Genomic DNA, 18,253 nt, shown 5'->3' on the forward strand with positions numbered 1-18,253 from the left:
GATTTGTGAAGGGCTACAATTCTCTAAGAACACTCATGAAAGACCAGGTTGTTCAGGGCCAAAATGAATACAATAGTGAGGACTAAACTGTGTCTGGAGATATACTGTGTGAGTTGTATTGTCTTAGTTTACACAAACGGCTGAACAGTTCAGGACATCATGTTCACTTGTTAGCTAGTAAATCCGATAGTGTCTCACAAGGGAAGGTTCAAAGCCAAAAGTTACCTATCCTTTGCAGAATGTTTCCAATTTATGTACTCTCTGTAATTAGATCATGTTGTTGCATTTTCTCTCCATCAAATTCCATTCATGTGGGGGATTGTCAAAAAATCGGTTTTATATAAGGCTTATTTTGGGCCATCTTTAAGCCCAAAATTGAGTAGGCCCCAAACGTCTTTTGGGGTAGGTCCAAAAAGGTGATGTGTTCCTTGCCACGTGGCAAGTCACACGGTAAAGATGGTTCGTCAAAATCATTTATGAGTGAATAGGAACTTGACGTCGTTTTCAGGTTCATGGAATGGACATTTAAAGAATTAAATATGGGTTTCCTTGTAAGGCTTGTCCCACATTGAAACTTGAAGAAAACTTATGTGTGAATATAAGTTCTAGGCAACAACACTTGGGTTGGGCCCCAAGGAGCACCCCAAGTTTGTAAAAGAGAGGAGTTATGGACAAAGTAAACCTTAGCCCAAACCACCACACACGCGTGCGCGCGCCGCCACCGCCGTCCATTCGACCGAGCCGAGTCGTACCGTGTCGGGCGCAGGTATGGGTTGTTGGTCGAGTCGGTTCTTATATTAATTTTTTAAACAAAATTTGTTTAAATTTTTTCCAAAATTCTTACGGGAAAATTTAATTTTCTGAATTGAAATTAATTCAATTTTTGAATTTAATTTTTATGTCCATTTGTTACTTCTTCAGTCCATTTTTTCAAACAGTTTAAATAGTTCAAACAGGTTGCCAATCTGTTAAACCCCGGACAGATTCAGTTTCTACCCAGACATATTCAAATCTGTTGCAGTTTTCCAACAGATAGAAACTGTCTAGCAGTTATCTATTGCACCTGTTCATTCAAAATATCCACCTGTTTGATTTGATTTTCAAACCTGTTCAGGTCCATATATAGCAGGCCATTTTCCAGCAGTGAGGCATTCCGAAAATTCATTCTTTCCTTCTACTTTTGCTCTCTTGCATGATATAATCTTCATATTAATTTTAGAAAAAAAAACAAAAGGTAAGAACACAGGTTTTTGTTCGCCAAACAAATTGTTTGGAGTGCAACTACAATTTGTGAAGATCATTGTATCTTGGGAGATAGATGCCACTTAACCGTAAGCACCGTAATGGGGTGAATCTGTCTTAAGGATAGAGTGTTACACACTCGACTTGATCTTTTTTATTGTTCATTCGGTTTGAAAAAAAAAATTTGATACTTTATTTATTTTATTTGCTTGACTTAGTTTCAATTTATTTATTGTACACAGAAGATTAGTCCAGCATTTACTTCCAAGAAAAAACCAATCAAAATACAAACCAACAAGCTTCTCAATATCAAATTTCAATAATCATCCAAATAGCTACATGTAAAAACCACATCCACTCATCAAAATTGAGTATGGATTGAAGCACATGAGCGAACATGCTTGAATGATTAGATAGCAAATGAGAAAATGTAAAAAATATGAAAAAAACTATACTATATAATCAAACTTGTAGATAGGTGGCTACTTTCTAAGTCCCAACCCATCCACGAGGTTCCAATCAACACCTCTATATACAACAACAATGAATTATACTTTTAAAAGGCAAGAAAAGAGTACAAACATATAGAAAATGAAAGAAACCATCAACTCAATGGATGGGTGGCTACTTTCTACTTTCCTTCACATTCATGAGGACTCCTCACATGATTACAACAAGCTAGAAATGAATTCAGAGCTTAGAGAGAGAGAGAGAGAGTGAGAGAGAGAAAAGGTCAAAAGTTTCACCTCTTAAAAGAGGTTGAGCTTCTTGGTTGTCAAACTCCTTCTTGGCACCCTTAAGGTTCTTTAGATATGGCTTATAGTTCTTGCTATCCTCAGCAAGAAGCTTGTAATTAAGCTTTAATGGAGTTTCGGTGGTTGGTGTGTGAAAAATGGAGGTTGGAGCCGAGGTAGAGTGAGAAGCTCTAAAAAACAAGTCTCTTAGCCTTTGAAAATTTGGTAACCCTAAAAAACAAAGTTGGGTCATGTATTTATAGATTTTATTGCTAAAATAATTGTGGAAAAGTCGTAGAAAAAGTCAAAATTCCCAAAAATGCTCTGTACCCGAACATTTTAGCATGCCATACCATTATTCTTCTGGCCAACTACATTTTTCATCTGGTTGTGATTTGTTGTTTGACCAAATGAAGAATATGCCGTTAGGTAAATAGGGTAAAGTTAGCATAATTTGAAAGAAGAAACAGGTATTTCAGAGGATTTCACCATTTCCATTTATTCTTACCATATCCTTCACTCAGTTCACAAGAAACAACAATGTTTGAAGGTTGAAAAGGTGAGCCTCGGGATATTGTAGAAATGTTTGCAACTCCGCAATCAAACGTATTTTGAAAAAAGGTTCTAATTTGGTTTAAAATGTTTTGGCCAAAATACATGTAAGGTTAGAATTAAAGCTTGAGTTTGGACTCCTTACTGAAGAATTCATAAGATTAGCATATCTCGATTTTCATTATCGGATGTTCGGAAAAGAGTGTCTAAGTTTTAAGGCCGGTCAAAATAAGGTGTCTACACATATATACAACTAATTTTTTTTAATTTTTTAATTTTTTGGGTGTAGAAATAGTTCCAAAAAATTGAATTTTTTTTTTTTTACAAATTCCCAAAAAAATAACTTTAAAAAACATTTTACAAACAAATTTTCTATAATTTTATTTGTTTTTAAAAGCATAAAATAGTTTTCCATAATAATACCAAATGCCTACATGTGTTTCTAACTTACACAAGCATTTCAAAACAGATAACACATACAAAAACGTCCCCACATGCACATAGATTGAATGTTTCTCAATTCTCATTTCAACCTCAAATATTTTTGTTTCCTTCAAATGAAGTATACAATCTCTCAGAATTTATTTATTCCGTCATAACGACAATTATAATAAATAAAAATCAAACCCATCATAAATTAAGTTTGAAGTTCTTGAATTAAGGGCATTGAGGCCCTCCCTCCTTTGTTTTCCAATTGTTGTAACATGGACATTCCTCCTTGTGGCCATATGTGCCCGACGGTACACAAAGACATTTGTCACAACAAAGGTTGCAGAACATCAAGCAATTGTTCAAGTGTGATGTTGCCGAACATCGTTTGGCGCATGCAGGAGGGCATTCTACAAACATGACATTCATACACTGTTAATTAGATCCATATTTGACTACAATTTTTTTTTAAAGATAATGATACAAAAAGAAAGGGGAAAAAATACTTACGATCTTTGGTAAGAGATCCTTCTCCGCCAGCCTATTGGTGATTTAAAACAAATCAATGACATATAAATTAGACAAATCTCATAAAAAATATAAATTTTACTAGGAGTTAGTGTTCTTTGAACTTTTATATCGTCTTTGAATTTTTTGGATATATAAGGGGGAAGAAAAGGGAAGGAAAAAAAATGAATGAGTTATAACCTAACATTTTCTGTAATAACCCTCACGCTATCCTAACCATACTCATATGCATTCATGTGATTCTGTCTTGTAAACTTGCATTTCGAGTCTTGTCCTTGTTCGTTTAAGTGTTACAGCATGTTTTGTACCCTGCTTGGTGTGAGTTTAGCTGAGGGCGTCTTTAGTCTAGAACTTCCTTGGAACTACTTTGTTTGACCTCTACCTTCGCCTTGACATACTGGCCGAGATGTCATTATCTAGGCCGAGGTGTTCATCACCAAGGCCGAGGTGTGAATTATCTAGGCCGAGATGTTACCTTTGCACCTAAGTGATCTTGTCCCGGAAAGGTATGACCTACACCGAGGTGTGGCACATCTAGGCCAAGGTGTGGCACAGCTTAGTCAAGTGTTGTCCTTTCTAGCCGAGGTCATTATTCCCTACTTGCCGATGTCTTGTTCTTAGCCGTGATCATTACTCGCCAGAGTGCCCATGCCGTCTTGCTTGTTGAACACACTTTGTCATAGTTTTGTCTTGTCACTCAGCCACCTTTCTGTGTAGCACCAACCAGCCGCTACCACGTACCTCTGTAGAGGGTTAAGTCAGCCAGCAGACTTAGAAATGTATCATTTTGCTATATGTCTTTGTTGTGAGGAGAGAGAAGCTCTAGAAGAAGAAGAAGAAGTTTAGAGTGAGAGAGTGGGTTTTCGAGCTTGATTCCTAGAGATCAAACCATTAGATTCGCGTATTGAGGTTAGATTCTTGATTTACTCTTGTCATTCTTATTGATCATCTAGCTGCATTGCATGATCGGACCCGTTTTCAATGTCATGCATCGATTTAAAGTTGGTTTTAGAGAGAGAAAATGGTGTTCATGTGTTCTTGAAAGAAAGGTCTTGTTTGATCTGAAAGTTGCATTAAGTTTCATGTTTTTGTGTTTGTTCTCGCTAGATCCTTGAATATAGGTACCCAGGTCCATGTTTTTGAACTCATAGCATGAAATCTCAGATTTTGTAATAGCAAATCACGATCTTTGCATTCATCTTCCTCATGTTCATGTTCTTCATGTTCATCATGTTCTTCAAGAAAGGGAAACCCAGATTTTTCCCGACTTCATTCCTTTGAATGTGGCCATCGAGGCCACACCTCGGCCAGGGGATGCGGAACCTCGGCCTAGACCTGGTAATTGCCCAGCATGTTTTCCCGAGATAAAGAACTGTATTTGTTTTGATTTGACTTAGTCTTGAGGGATGCCAAGATCATCTGCATGCATGTGAAACTTGTTTGAAAGTGCATTCAACAGACTTTGCCATGTGTTTGTAGGGTTTGGACTTGCCTTGACCCCGACATTTGAAGAACTAAGTGAGTGGTATTTTTAATAAAGCTATGTTATAATGCTTTGATAAAGTCTTGTTTTGCTTCGTTTTGGAAAGTATTTGTAAGCATGAATGGTTATTCCTAATCGGAAAATATATATATATATATATCTTGTTTTGATGACACTCTTGGAAAGTCCGTACGTGCTAAGGGACTATAAGCATTTGTAGCACAAAGTTTGAAAGTCCGTACGTGCTAAGGGACTATAAGCTTTTGTAGCACAAAGTTTGGAAGTCCGTACGTGCTAAGGGACTATAAGCATTGGTAGCATAAAGTTTGGAAGTCCGTACGTGCTAGGGGACTCTAAGCATTAGTAGCACAAGTCCTTAGTGTCCGGGGACTATAATGCAACGACACCATTGAATTGAGATATCTCCCTTGTCTTGCCTTGCCTTGTCTTGTCTTGTTTGCCACTGACGGTTTACCGAGTGGGTTTTGTTTGCCGAGATGTCATCACTTGTATTATAATGATGTTAGTAAGCATCCTTTGAAACTCGACAGATTTGGAAGATGGACTGGGTTCATTCCTTGACTTGTACCAACTATGTTATGTATTGTTTGATAAAAATCTTGAATACCAGTCATGTAAACCCCTTTATTTCTTATACCATTCACTGAGTATCCAAGCTCACCCTCTATATATATATATGTAGGTGATGAGCAGGAAGGCGGTGACGCCTAGGTGTGACTCGCAAGCTTGTTTTGGGTTTTTGGTTATGTCGGCCTAACTTGTATTCGTGTCGGTAGTCTTGAAAATTATGCTTCTCGGCTTATAATGCTTGTAATCTACACATGTCGGTTGGAGAAGCCTTTTGATCAAGATGTAAAGTGTATTTTGTACCTTATTGTATTTGTATCCAAGTTGTAATATTATGTAAAGTTGTATGCCATTTCATGTGACTTACGCACTGCTCTTATGGACTAATTAAATTTGTATATTTTGTTTCTGTACTTTTGAGCCCCATATATTGATACTCTGATTGTGTTGAATTTTTGAAAGTTGGCCTTCGGTAATCTCGGATTACTGGCCATCACGGCACTAAACTACTAGGGGCGGTTTGGGGTCGTGACAGATTGGTATCAGAGCACGCGTTCCTTATAGTGCGTTATTCACACACTTTGAGTCCTAAGGAGCATAGGATGTCCCTTAGAATGATTTTAGGATTGCATCATATTGCTTGTTACTTGACAAGGTGCGCATCATCTCAGCATAACCATTTGTTAATTGCATACATGATTCTTGGTTCAGTTTGTTTTAAGGTTGCATTTTGCCTACTCATAGCATCATGAGGAGAGGTAGACCACCAGTTGGCCGAGATCAATCAGAGGGTAGATTGGACAGGCTAGAAAGACTAGTTGAAGGTTTAACCCGTGAGTTAAGGCAGATGAGACAGCAGAATGCAAGTGCTACATCTACCCCAGCCGAACAGACGGATGGCCGACATGCAGCTCTACCTCTTCCAGTGCCCCAAGTGCCTCCACAGCCAGCCTTGTATGGAGAAGGGACGATGACTTTGATTAAAGAGTTCAAGAAGATGAACCCACCAAGATTCGCAGGGGGCATAGAGCCGATGAAGGCTAAGGCGTGGGTTTTAGAAATGGAAAAGCTGTTCGAGATCTTTCCTAGCACCGACACTCAGAAGGTGACATTAGCAGCATTCACATTAGACGACGACGCTCGAAGGTGGTGGATGATGATCCGGAGGCTAATACTGGTTTAACTTGGGCCAGATTTTTAGAACTGTTCTACAACAAGCATTTTCCGCTTAGCGTTCGAGATCTCAAGACCACAGAGTTCCAGACTCTGACACAAGACAGCAGAACAGTGGTAGAGTACGATTGTGCCTTCACCGAATTGGCAAGATACGCGCCTCATATGGTCAGTGATGAGTATAGGAAAGCCAGGAAGTTTGAAAGTGGACTGCGTGGACCAATCCAGGATTGGGTCAACATGCTCAATATGCCGACTTACGCCGAGGTGCTAGACAAGGCCATCTTGGCGGAAGCTAACTTAAACCGATATCAAAGTTCAGGAGAGAGTCGGAGGAAGAGACAGAACTATAAAGGTCGTCGGATGCCGTTTAATGCCAAGAAGAAGGTGAATGTGGGCAATTCCAGCAACTTAGATCGGGACGGAAATGCTAAGCCAACGTGTGCGAGTTGTGGGAAGCCGCATCTCGGGGTTTGTCGCTGGGCGACAGGAGCTTGCTTTGAATGTGGCGAGATAGGCCACCGCGTGAAAGACTGTCCAAAGGCAAGAGCCGATGATGGTAAGAAAAATAGGAGCACCTCGGGCTCTGCACAAGGAAGCAACGTCGGAAGGACACAGATGAGACAGGGCAGAGTTTTTGCTCTAGTGCCAGGAGACACCCAGAATGCTGAAACGGTAGTATCAGGTACACTCTCAATTTGCTCTCAAGTTGCATACGTCTTGATTGATTCGGGCTCTACACATTCATTTGTATCTGTTAAATTTGTCGGGAAGTTGAACAGACCATTAGAACCCCTTGATTATGTGCTATATGTATCTACTCCATCTGAGGGAACTATAATTATTGCATCCATATATAGGGCGTGTGTTGTGGTGATTGAGGATGTAGAATTATTAGCTGATTTGATGCCATTAAGCATGACTCACTTCGATGTCATATTGGGAATGGATTGCCTAGTAACGCATCATGCATCTATTAATTGTGTTACTAAGAGCGTTACATTGAAGCCCCTGAACAAAGCCGAGGTCTTTTTTCGGGGTAAGGGAGTAGTACCCCCACCTTACTTAATCTCATCCATGAAAGCCTATAAGTTGATCCAAAAAGGGTGTCAGGGTTATTTGTGCAGTATACTAAGTGATTTGAATGGAAGTGTTGAGTTAGCCAACATACCAGTTGTTAAGGAATTTCCCGATGTCTTTCCAAATGAGCTGCCTAGCCACTTAGTCGATAGAGAAATAGAGTTTACTGTGGACCACGTGTCGGGAACGCAACCTATCTCCAAAATACCCTATAGGATGGCCCCTACTGAACTTAGGGAACTGAAGCTACAGTTACAAGAATTATTGGATAAAGGATTCATTAGGCCGAGCACTTCACCATGGGGAGCACCCGTTTTATTTGTTAAGAAAAAGGATGGCACCCTTCGCCTTTGCATTGATTACAGAGAACTTAATAAGGTAACCGTCAAGAACAAGTACCCATTGCCTAGGATTGACGACTTACTTGATCAATTACAAGGGGCACGAGTCTTTTCCAAGATCGACCTTAGGTTGGGCTACCACCAGCTGAAAGTTAAAGCCGAGGACATTGAGAAGACTGTTTTTCGGACAAGGTACGGCCACTACGAATTTTTGGTAATACCTTTCGGAGTGACCAATGCTCCTGCAGCATTCATGGACTTGATAAACAGAGTCTTTAAGCCGTATCTAGATGAGTTTGTAGTTGTTTTTATTGACGACATACTGATCTATTCCAAGAGTACAATTGAGCACGAGAATCATCTGAGGCTTGCTCTGTAAATTTTGAGAGACAAGAAGCTGTACGCCAAGTTGAGTAAGTGCGAGTTTTGGCTTTCCAGCATCTCATTTTTAGGGCATGTGATTAATGAAGATGGTACATCAGTTGATCCGAGCAAGATTGAGGCCATTGTGAATTGGCCGACGCCGACCAACGTGTCCGAGGTTCGTGGTTTTCTGGGCTTGGCAGGTTATTACAGAAAGTTTGTGAAGGACTTCTCACGGATAACAGTACCATTGACACAACTAACTAAGAAGGGAACAACATATGAATGGACCGATGATAGAGAATCGGCTTTCCAAGAGTTGAAGACGAGGTTAGTTACGGCACCAGTTCTTGTACTTCCGTCAGGTAATGAGGAATTTCAGATTTTCAGTGATACTTCACATAAGGGTTTGGGTTGTGTATTGATGCAAGGGGGCAGAGTCATAGCATATGCATCTCGTCAGTTGAAACTTCATGAAAAGAACTATCCAATCCATGATCTTGAGCTAGCAGCCGTGGTGTTTGCTTTGAAGATTTGGCGCCACTACTTGTATGGAGCCTCTTGCCAAGTTTTTACGGATCACAAGAGTTTGAAGTACTTATTCACCCAAAAGGAACTGAATTTGAGGCAGAGGAGATGGCTTGAATTATTGAAAGATTACAACATGCAGATTCAGTATCACCCAGGTAAAGCAAACTCGGTAGCCGACGCGTTGAGTAGAAAGTCAGTGGGAAGTTTGGCATGCCTAGCCATGATTTCAATGGAGCCGACTACTATTGGGGAAGTAAAGACAAGGCAAATGGAGGATGGATTCCTAAAGAAAGTAGCCGACGAGATTACCACCAAGCCAAAGTCGAGTTACACCCTTGAGAATGGAGTGCTTAAGTTTGAAGGAAGATTGTGCGTGGCCGACGTCCCAGAATTGAAAAGAAGGATTTTGCAAGACTCTCATGGATCCAGATTTGCAGTTCATCCAGGGAACACCAAGATGTATCAAGATGTAAAACAGACCTTTTGGTGGCCGAATATGAAAAGAGAGATAGCCGAGTTCGTGTCTCAGTGTTTGTATTGTCAACAAGTGAAAGCGGAACATCAGAGGCCGGCAGGACTTCTCCAACCTTTGCCGATTCCTGAGTGGAAATGGGAAGACATCTCCATGGACTTCGTGACTGGGTTGCCGAAGACACAGAAAGGAATGGATTCGATTTGGGTTATAATCGACAGGTTAACTAAGTCAGCGCATTTCTTGCCGGTTAGGACTTTGTTTAGTGTCGATCGACTTGCTGTGTTGTATATGAGTGAGATCGTTAGACTTCATGGTGTGCCGATGTCTATCGTGTCAGACCGAGATCCAAAATTTATTTCTAGATTTTGGCAGAGTTTACAAAGGGCTTTGGGGACCGAATTGAGGTTTAGTACAGCTTTTCATCCGCAGACCGATGGCCAAACAGAGAGAACAATTCAAACACTTGAAGATATGCTTAGACTGTGTGTATTGGACTTCAAGGGAAGCTGGGAAGTGCATTTGCCATTAGTAGAGTTCGCTTACAACAACAGTTACCAAGCTAGCATTGGCATGGCGCCGTATGAAGCCTTGTATGGGAGAAAGTGCAGATCGCCGATATGTTGGACCGAAGTAGGAGTTAAAGCTTTGATCGACCCGGATTTAGTTCAAAGGACAACCGAAAAGATTGAGCTTATCCAACAGAGAATCAGAACCGCTCAGAGCCGACAAAGGAGTTACGCCGACCAGATAAGGAAGGAGTTAGAATTCGAAGTAGGGGATCATGTGTTCCTGAAAACCTTGCCGATGAAAGGAGTTTCAAGATTTGGGAAGAAGGGTAAATTGGCACCCCGTTACATTGGACCGTTTGAAATTCTTGAGCAAGTTAACCCGGTTGCCTACAGACTTGCTTTACCACCGAGATTAAGTCAAGTTCATAATGTGTTTCATATCTCGATGTTGAGAAAGTATATACGCGATCCACTACACGTGATCTATCATTTTGGGATTCTGGTTGACGAAGGCCTAAGCTATGAAGAAGAGCCGATACGCATCATCGATAGACAAGTGAGATGATTGAGAAATAAGGCAATATTGATGGTGAAGATTGAGTGGAAAGAGCATTACGACAAGGATGCTACGTGAGAAATGGAAGAGGAAATGAAAGTCCGATACCCGGAGTTATTCTCGAACCAAGGTAATTCAAGTTTGGGGACCAAACTTCTTTAAGGGGGGTAGGATGTAATAACCCTCATGCTATCCTAACCATACTCATATGCATTCATGTGATTCTGTCTTGTAAACTTGCATTTCGAGTCTTGTCCTTGTTCGTTTAAGTGTTACAGCATGTTTTGTACCCTGCTTGGTGTGAGTTTAGCCGAGGGCGTCTTTAGTCTAGAACTTCCTTGGAACCACTTTGTTTGACCTCTACCTTCGCCTTGACATACTGGCCGAGATGTCATTATCTAGGCCGAGGTGTTCATCACCAAGGCCGAGATGTGAATTATCTAGGCCGAGATGTTACCTTTGCACCTAAGTGATCTTGTCCCGGAGAGGTATGACCTAGACCGAGGTGTGGCACATCTAGGCCAAGGTGTGGCACAGCTTAGTCAAGTGTTGTCCTTCCTAGCCGAGGTCATTATTCCCTACTTGCCGATGTCTTGTTCTTAGCCGAGATCATTACTCGCCTGAGTGCCCATGCCGTCTTGCTTGTTGAACACACTTTGTCATAGTTTTGTCTTGTCACTCAGCCACCTTTCTGTGTAGTACCAACCAGCCGCTGCCACGTACCTCTGTAGAGGGTTAAGTCAGCCAACAGACTTAGAAATGTATCATTTTGCTATATGTCTTTGTTGTGAGGAGAGAGAAGCTCCAGAAGAAGAAGAAGAAGTTTAGAGTGAGAGAGTGGGTTTTCGAGCTTGATTCCTAGAGATCAAACCATTAGATTCGCGTATTGAGGTTAGATTCTTGATTTACTCTTGTCATTCTTATTGATCATCTAGCTGTATTGCATGATCGAACCCTTTTTGCATCTCATGCATCGATTTAAAGTTGGTTTTAGAAAAAGAAAATGGTGTTCATGTGTTCTTGAAAGAAAGGTCTTGTTTGATCTGAAAGTTGCATTAAGTTTCATGTTTTTGTGTTTGTTCTCACTAGATCCTTGAATACGGGTACCCAGGTCCATGTTTTTGAACTCAAAGCATGAAATCTCAGATTTTGTAATAGCAAATCACGATCTTTGCATTCATCTTCCTCATGTTCATGTTCTTCATGTTCATCATGTTCTTCAAGAAAGGGAAACCCAGATTTTTCCCAGCTTCATTCCTTTGAATGTGGCCATCAAGGCCACACCTCAGCTAGGGGATGCGGAACCTCGGCCTAGACCTGGCAGTTGCCCAGCATGTTTTCCCGAGATAAAGAACTGTATTTGTTTTGATTTGACTTAGTCTTGAGGGATGCCGAGATCATCTGCATGCATGTGAAACTTGTTTAAAAGTGCATTCAACAGACTTTGCCATGTGTTTGTAGGGTTTGGACTTGCCTTGACCCCGACGTTTGAAGAACTAAGTGAGTGGTATTTTTAATAAAGCTATGCTATAATGCTTTGATAAAGTCTTGTTTTGCTTCGTTTTGAAAAGTATTTGTAAGCATGAATGGTTATTCCTAATCGGAATATATATATATATATATCTTGCTTTGATGACACTCTTGGAAAGTCCGTACGTGCTAAGGGACTATAAGCATTTGTAGCACAAAGTTTGAAAGTCCGTACGTGCTAAGGGACTATAAGCATTGGTAGCACAAAGTTTGGAAGTCCGTACGTGCTAGGGGACTCTAAGCATTAGTAGCACAAGTCCTTAGTGTCCGGGGACTATAATGCAACGACACCATTGAGTTGAGATATCTCCCTTGTCTTGCCTTGCCTTGTCTTGTTTGCCACTGACGGTTTACCGAGTGGGTTTTGTTTGCCGAGATGTCATCACTTGTATTATAATGATGTTAGTAAGCATCCTTTGAAACTCGACAGATTTGGAAGATGGACTTGGTTCATCCCTTGACTTGTACCAACTATGTTATGTATTGTTTGACAAAAATCTTGAATACCAGTCATGCAAACCCCTTTATTTCTTATACCATTCACTGAGTATCCAAGCTCACCCTCTCTATATATATATGTAGGTGATGAGCAGGAAGGCGGTGACGCCTAGGTGTGACTCGCAAGCTTGTTTTGGGTTTTTGGTTATGTCGGCCTAACTTGTATTCGTGTTGGCAGTCTTGAAAATTATGCTTCTCGGCTTATAATGCTTGTAATCTACACATGTCGGCTGGAGAAGCCTTTTGATCAAGATGTAAAATGTATTTTGTACCTTATTGTATTTGTATCCAAGTTGTAATATTATGTAAAGTTGTATGCCATTTCATGTAACTTACGCACTGCTCTTATGGACTAATTAAATTTGTATATTTTGCTTCCGCACTGTTGAGCCCCATATATTCATACTCTGATTGTGTTGAATTTTTGAAAGTTGGCCTTCGGTAATCTCAGATTACTCGCCATCACGACACTAAACTACTAGAGGCGTTTGGGGTCGTGACATTTTCACTTTTCACTTCTTTTTTTTTTTTTTTTTTTTCGTGTGTGTGTGTGTATAGTTAAGATCCAAACACAATCTAAGATTGAAGACATAATCACCATTATTGTGGCGAAAATAGTTGGGGAGGATTACTTACCAATGAAACTTGAATGGTTGACATGGAAGCCACAAGGAAGAAGAGGAAGACAAATTGAAGCCTTGAAAAGCCAGCCATAACTCTACTACTCTTTCAGTTTGTGAAAATTTTCTCTTTTTCTTTCACGTTTACCCAGGTCACAATACATTTTGATGCCTATGATTCCCTATTTATAGTTGATGCGCTAGCTTGTACACATTCTTTGCATGGTAAGCTATTAAGCCATCTTAAATGTTAATAGTGTGAAACGGTCAATAAATTATTACCAAAATGCGGTTACTAAGCCTTCTTTTGGTAATATTTTTTTAGTTGATTTTTTGACTTTTTGGATTTTTTAGCTTCGGAATGGTGGATTTTATTTTATTTTTTTATTTTTTTTGTCCTTTTGTGATTTTTTGACCTTTTTTTTATTTTTTTTTATCCTTTTGTGATTATTTAGCCCAACTCAAAAACCGAACAACCCCTAGTTGAGATTCCTTTCATTGTGGGTTTGCTATGCATGGTATTATTCAATGGGAAATTTGAACATCATTATTGGAGAAAAGTTACTTACCTATTTTGGGAAATAGGTTAAAAGTTAATTTTTTGACTTTTTTAAAAAAACGTGCAAAAAAATAGAGAGGCGATGTGATCCAAAAAAGTCAAAAAGCCAATAAACTGGCTTTTAACCTACTTCATGAGGCTCACTTTGGGCCCACCTCTCATCATGTGGTCATCAATATCTAATTAATTTAATTTTTTGCATAGATGATTTGTTCAGTAAGCCTTAAAAGATAAATGATTCGAATCATGAAAGTGTATTTAGAATGAACCTAATCAAAAATATAACAGTCCCTATAGTGTTCCTTGGATAGAACATTAATGACTTGTCTTCTATTATTATTTGGCATAATTCAATGATATGTCACTCAATGGTGATGATATTAGTAATCTGTTTTTGATATGTCACTCAATGGTGATGATATTAGTAATCTGTTTTTGATATTAGTAATATGTGCCTCGGATAGAACATTAATGACTTGTCTCTATTATTATTTGGCATAATTCAATGATATGTCACTCAATGGTTGTTTTTTGTTTTTGTTTTGTTTTTTTGTTTTTTTTTTATATGCATACACGATACGTTATCAAATTTGACATGCTTTCAACCTTTGCCAAATCCATGTTATTTTTGACATATGGGTTGGAGCAAAAATTTGGGGTCAAATTTGATTGTTGATGTGCCATGTAGGATTTGGCTCTTATCAAAAATAATTATAGCACTTTTTTTTTTTTTATAAATAAAACAATATTTTAGTTTATCTTTCAATAACAAAATAATAAAATTTGGTATAGAGGTTGGAGAGTTTCAATAGAAGTCAAATTGACATATGCCAATTTGTCACCCAAGCCTTCAATTTTATATGAAATACCAAAATTTGGCATATAGGTTGGGGATGCTATCCAAAGCTTAAAATAGCAAGAAGGAAATTATTCTTTTCTTCTCATTGTAATAATAAAAAGTACAAAAATATTAGAGACCCCAATAATTTTATCAAAAGTTCTACCAAATGTCTCACAAGGGTGTGGGACCTACATGGGACCCATATTGTGTGGATCCCACACCCATGTGATACATTTGATAAAACTTTTGGTAGAATTTTTGGGACCTCTAGCATTACTCCAAAACGTATTAACCTTAAGAATTTAATAATATGCATTAATTTCTGTACGAAAAATTTTATGTGATGTTTCGGTTCGTTGACTCGACTTGTTGTGCCTATTTGGATTTTCCGTTTTACTTTTGGAACCATTGTATGTTAGTTATTATTCTAGTGATTGTGGTTAGACCGTGTTTAGTGACCCTAAAGTGTTTTAGCAAGTTAAAATTTTGAGTTCCGAGCGTTAAGGACGGGTTACCAGTGTAGGAATGCCTTAAAGAGAATTTTGGCCACACCAGGCATTCCTCTTACATGCAGGTTGGAGCCACATGTACGATTTGGAGCAGAAACATTGGGACTTATGGAGTTGGGGCCGCATGTGTGGTGGGCTAAGTTCACATGTGCAATTTAGGGCCTGTACGTGAGACAATGTGGAGCAGCAAGTATAACACATTGCAATAAACAGCACGTGCAGTGAAGGAGTCCCGCACGTGCGGCGAGGGACCTCCGCACGTGCGGCCATGTGCATTTTTGCCTCCTTTTTCTTGTTTCTCTCCCTCTTTTGCTGATCTCTCTTCCTTTTTTCTCATTTCTCTTTATCCTCTCTCTCTTTCTAAACTCTCTTTTCTCTCCATTCTCTCTAAAACACACACCAAACTTCACAAAGCTCTCAATCTAACCAAATGAAAGAAGAATTTGACCCTAGTTCTTTGGACGAAAGTGATAAGCATGTCAAGAGCTTCGTTTTGACCGGAGCTATTGAAAATCCGACAAACTCAAAATTTTAAATTTTCTTCCTTTTCTCTCTCGATCTTTGAGGTAAGGATTTTCTTAATTTAGTACATGTATTTTAGCAAGATTATGTGCTATTTTGTTAGTTGAAATTGTTTGGAAAAGTTAGGGTTTTGCTAATATTGTTATTAATGCATAAATTGGAAAATTTATCAAATATTTGTCATACTTTTTAACGGTTTTACCTATGGTTGCTGTTATCCCAGTAATGACAATCCATGAGGGGGTGAATTGGGTTTTCAAAATATTTAAGCAATAATGAAAACTAATGCAGTCTGAACTAACTCAGAACTAAAAGAGAGAGAAAAAATTTAAATAATCAAATTTTAACTGATGAATATGCAATGCAAATAATCACAGTAAAATATAAGCAGTGATAAGAGAAAGGAGAAGAGATATCAACACCATGATTTATAGTGGTTCGGCTTAACCCAAGTCTACGTCCACTCCCCAAGTATTCTCGTTAGGAATTTCTCCACTATCCTCAAATAATAATACAACCCCTAGCTTCATAGGTGCTAGTAAACACTTACAACAAATGATCAACCCCCAATCACTTAAGCCAATTAGTTTTGAATCTGATGCATAGTCACACCTAACCCAAGTGATTTTATCCGAAAAATCACTTATAAAAATATCATAACTAGTTTTGAATCCGGTGCCTAGTCACACGTATTCGAAGTGATTTTATCCGAAAAACCACTCACAAAAAAATCACTCTCTCAAGTGTAAGAAGAAGGCGGTGCAAACCCTTTTACAATAAAAGTTTAGCTAGTGAAAAATGAAGAGCGTGGTTGGAGTTGCTCTTATAGAGCTTTCTTGAATATCACCAATGCATATTTGTTGTGTTTGTTGTTTTTTTCAACTGAGGCTTGATTGCTCCTTTTATAGCTTCAAAATTACAACTGTTGGAGCTTCAAAAATATAGTTGTTAGGATTGATTCCCTTTCCCAACTCAATTCATCTTCTATATTGAACCTTTCCATATGAGAGCGATTTGAAATTTGAATTTTTGTATTCTTCAATTAATCCCATAGTCCATGCTTTCCTTCCTCATGCATATCTTCAACTTAAAATAGTAGATTAGAGGAATCTTCAAATTCAAATTCTATTTGTAAGCTTCCTTTCTTGAATATTAGCAAATTTCAATTTGTCTTGGAAAAGTTCTGAACAAATCCCTTTGATTCTACATTATTTCCTGGTAGAGCAAATTTTCCTTTTATATCAAATCCAATCAAAATCTTCATTCTTCATTTATTTTTGAACAATTTGCTTCTGCCGAATACTTTGAGCTGACTCTGAAAATTATGGGAGTTTCCTTATGCAATCAAGCAAGCTCTAAGCCGGTTCATTCTAGATTTGAGTTGACACCTTCATTTCTAATTCAATTTTATTTAGTACAATATATTTTGAGTTTGCTCCTCTTTCTTCATGAGCTTACTCAAATCAAGAAAATTGTTCCATATCTGACTCAAATCAAGAATATTGTTCCAGTCAATTCTACAAATTAGACAAACTTTAATCATCTTTAAATTTAACAATAACTTATTATAAGCACAATCACTTAGGCTTTGTTATCATCAAAATCATTTTATATAATCGTTTGGAAACCTTGGGGCTAACAGTTGATATTTAGCATGTGAATTTGAGAAATTTTCACTTTAAATGAGAAAATCCCAAATTTTTGAAAACCCTAGAAATGTAAAGATTGGGAATGCAATTGGGAATTGAGGAAATTTAGGAAAATTCTTGCTAAATTATGACCATTTGGAAAGTATGGAGAAATGTTAAGACTTTTGGGAAATCATGTGTTATTTTGAAAGAATTGAGAATTGTTAAATTATGATCTATATTTTGCTTATTCAGAATATTGTAATAGAGATAATTATTTTGGAAATCGATGGAGGATTGCATTGACTTGTTGTATAATTGATACGGAAATTAGCATAAATTTTTGAAACTTTTCATGGGTATAATTCTATAATAATAGTCTTCTACTATTTTTTTGAAAGACGTTCACGTTATTTTTTTTTCCCTTTTAAACTATTCTTTGATCTTTGAAAGGTAAATCATTGATGAACTTTTGTGTCTGCAACTTCTTTATGTATATCATCTTCTTCTTCTTTTATTATTTACAATATAATAACTTATTGATATATGACTCTTTTATTATGTTATATTTATAACTTACTGAATTATGAATCATTATTCTACATGATATTATTGTATATCATCATTTTTTTTTATTATGTCAGAATTTAAGATTTATAACTTATTGATACATATTAGTATATCAATTTTTATTTTTTTTAATTTTATGCTATAATATTTCTTGAGTATTATTTTAAGTTGACTACACTTAATATTCTAGATTTATTTTTGCTGAATTATTTTTTTAAATTTCTGGAGAATGTATCAAATCTGTATTTGGAATGAGAATAAGGTCAAAGTGAGGTTAACAAGGTTGGCATAGAGGAGACACTTGCTTCTTTGGCGCAATAGTAGACTTGAGAGTCCGTTAACAAGAGACTAACTCATCCACATGGAAAAATAGGCACAATTTTTTTGACTAT

This window comes from Camellia sinensis, chromosome 3 (genome assembly GCF_055761805.1).
Source record: "Camellia sinensis isolate YWXY chromosome 3, ASM5576180v1, whole genome shotgun sequence".
Classification (NCBI taxonomy): Eukaryota; Viridiplantae; Streptophyta; class Magnoliopsida; order Ericales; family Theaceae; genus Camellia; species Camellia sinensis.